Here is a 3,500-nt window from a genome sequence, read left to right as displayed (position 1 = left end):
TGTTTCAAGCCACAAATATTCATAACTAAGCATATTAGGTGTAATATAGGAGTTAAATCAAGAATTGAGCAAAAAACATGGAAAATGGGCAAGTTAGAACTCATTTAGGCCATTTCGAGCCGAAAACACTCTAAATGAACCTAAAACTTGTGAAATTGCTTTTTTTAGGTTGTTTTCAAGCCACAAATATTCATAACTAAGCATATTAGGTGTAATATAGGAGTTAAATCAAGAATTGAGCAAAAAACATGGAAAATGGGCAAGTTAGAACTCATTTAGGCCATTTCGAGCCGAAAACACTCTAATTGAACCTAAAAACTTGTGAAATTGCTTTTTTTAGGTTGTTTCAAGCCAAAATATTCATAACTAAGCATATTAGGTGTAATATAGGAGTTAAATCAAGAATTGAGCAAAAAACATGGAAAATGGGCAAGTTAGAACTCATTTAGGCCATTTCGAGCCGAAAACACTCTAAATGAACCTAAAACTTGTGAAATTGCTTTTTTTAGGTTGTTTCAAGCCACAAATATTCATAACTAAGCATATTAGGTGTAATATAGGAGTTAAATCAAGAATTGAGCAAAAAACATGGAAAATGGGCAAGTTAGAACTCATTTAGGCCATTTCGAGCCGAAAACACTCTAAATGAACCTAAAACTTGTGAAATTGCTTTTTTTAGGTTGTTTCAAGCCACAATATTCATAATAAGCATATTAGGTGTAATATAGGAGTTAAATCAAGAATTGAGCAAAAAACATGGAAAATGGGCAAGTTAGAACTCATTTAGGCCATTTCGAGCCGTAAACACTCTAATTGAACCTAAAACTTGTGAAATTGCTTTTTTTAGGTTGTTTCAAGCCAAAATATTCATAACTAAGCATATTAGGTGTAATATAGGAGTTAAATCAAGAATTGAGCAAAAAACATGGAAAATGGGCAAGTTAGAACTCATTTAGGCCATTTCGAGCCGAAAACACTCTAATGAACCTAAAACTTGTGAAATTGCTTTTTTTTAGGTTGTTTCAAGCCACAAATATTCATAACTAAGCATATTAGGTGTAATATAGGAGTTAAATCAAGAATTGAGCAAAAAACATGGAAAATGGGCAAGTTAGAACTCATTTAGGCCATTTCGAGCCGAAAACACTCTAAATGAACCTAAAACTTGTGAAATTGCTTTTTTTAGGTTGTTTCAAGCCACAATATTCATAACTAAGCATATTAGGTGTAATATAGGAGTTAAATCAAGAATTGAGCAAAAAACATGGAAAATGGGCAAGTTAGAACTCATTTAGGCCATTTCGAGCCGAAAACACTCTAAATGAACCTAAAACTTGTGAAATTGCTTTTTTTAGGTTGTTTCAAGCCACAATATTCATAATAAGCATATTAGGTGTAATATAGGAGTTAAATCAAGAATTGAGCAAAAAACATGGAAAATGGGCAAGTTAGAACTCATTTAGGCCATTTCGAGCCGTAAACACTCTAATTGAACCTAAAACTTGTGAAATTGCTTTTTTTTAGGTTGTTTCAAGCCAAAAATATTCATAACTAAGCATATTAGGTGTAATATAGGAGTTAAATCAAGAATTGAGCAAAAAACATGGAAAATGGGCAAGTTAGAACTCATTTAGGCCATTTCGAGCCGAAAACACTCTAAATGAACCTAAAACTTGTGAAATTGCTTTTTTTAGGTTGTTTCAAGCCACAATATTCATAACTAAGCATATTAGGTGTAATATAGGAGTTAAATCAAGAATTGAGCAAAAAACTGGAAAATGGGCAAGTTAGAACTCATTTAGGCCATTTCGAGCCGTAAACACTCTAATTGAACCTAAAACTTGTGAAATTGCTTTTTTTAGGTTGTTTCAAGCCACAATATTCATAACTAAGCATATTAGGTGTAATATAGGAGTTAAATCAAGAATTGAGCAAAAAACATGGAAAATGGGCAAGTTAGAACTCATTTAGGCCATTTCGAGCCGTAAACACTCTAATTGAACCTAAAACTTGTGAAATTGCTTTTTTTTAGGTTGTTTCAAGCCAAAATATTCATAACTAAGCATATTAGGTGTAATATAGGAGTTAAATCAAGAATTGAGCAAAAAACATGGAAAATGGGCAAGTTAGAACTCATTTAGGCCATTTCGAGCCGAAAACACTCTAAATGAACCTAAAACTTGTGAAATTGCTTTTTTTAGGTTGTTTCAAGCCACAATATTCATAACTAAGCATATTAGGTGTAATATAGGAGTTAAATCAAGAATTGAGCAAAAAACATGGAAAATGGGCAAGTTAGAACTCATTTAGGCCATTTCGAGCCGAAAACACTCTAAATGAACCTAAAACTTGTGAAATTGCTTTTTTTAGGTTGTTTCAAGCCACAAATATTCATAACTAAGCATATTAGGTGTAATATAGGAGTTAAATCAAGAATTGAGCAAAAAACATGGAAAATGGGCAAGTTAGAACTCATTTAGGCCATTTCGAGCCGAAAACACTCTAAATGAACCTAAAACTTGTGAAATTGTTTTTTTAGGTTGTTTCAAGCCACAAATATTCATAACTAAGCATATTAGGTGTAATATAGGAGTTAAATCAAGAATTGAGCAAAAAACATGGAAAATGGGCAAGTTAGAACTCATTTAGGCCATTTCGAGCCGAAAACACTCTAAATGAACCTAAAACTTGTGAAATTGCTTTTTTTAGGTTGTTTCAAGCCACAAATATTCATAACTAAGCATATTAGGTGTAATATAGGAGTTAAATCAAGAATTGAGCAAAAAACATGGAAAATGGGCAAGTTAGAACTCATTTAGGCCATTTCGAGCCGAAAACACTCTAAATGAACCTAAAACTTGTGAAATTGCTTTTTTTAGGTTGTTTCAAGCCACAATATTCATAACTAAGCATATTAGGTGTAATATAGGAGTTAAATCAAGAATTGAGCAAAAAACATGGAAAATGGGCAAGTTAGAACTCATTTAGGCCATTTCGAGCCGTAAACACTCTAAATGAACCTAAAACTTGTGAAATTGCTTTTTTTAGGTTGTTTCAAGCCACAAATATTCATAACTAAGCATATTAGGTGTAATATAGGAGTTAAATCAAGAATTGAGCAAAAAACATGGAAAATGGGCAAGTTAGAACTCATTTAGGCCATTTCGAGCCGAAAACACTCTAAATGAACCTAAAACTTGTGAAATTGCTTTTTTTTAGGTTGTTTCAAGCCACAAATATTCATAACTAAGCATATTAGGTGTAATATAGGAGTTAAATCAAGAATTGAGCAAAAAACATGGAAAATGGGCAAGTTAGAACTCATTTAGGCCATTTCGAGCCGAAAACACTCTAAATGAACCTAAAACTTGTGAAATTGCTTTTTTTAGGTTGTTTCAAGCCACAAATATTCATAACTAAGCATATTAGGTGTAATATAGGAGTTAAATCAAGAATTGAGCAAAAAACATGGAAAATGGGCAAGTTAGAACTCATTTAGG

Source organism: Chenopodium quinoa, unplaced genomic scaffold (genome assembly GCF_001683475.1).
Source record: "Chenopodium quinoa cultivar QQ74 unplaced genomic scaffold, ASM168347v1, whole genome shotgun sequence".
Lineage (NCBI taxonomy): Eukaryota > Viridiplantae > Streptophyta > Magnoliopsida > Caryophyllales > Amaranthaceae > Chenopodium > Chenopodium quinoa.
Note: the sequence above shows the minus strand (reverse complement) of the source record.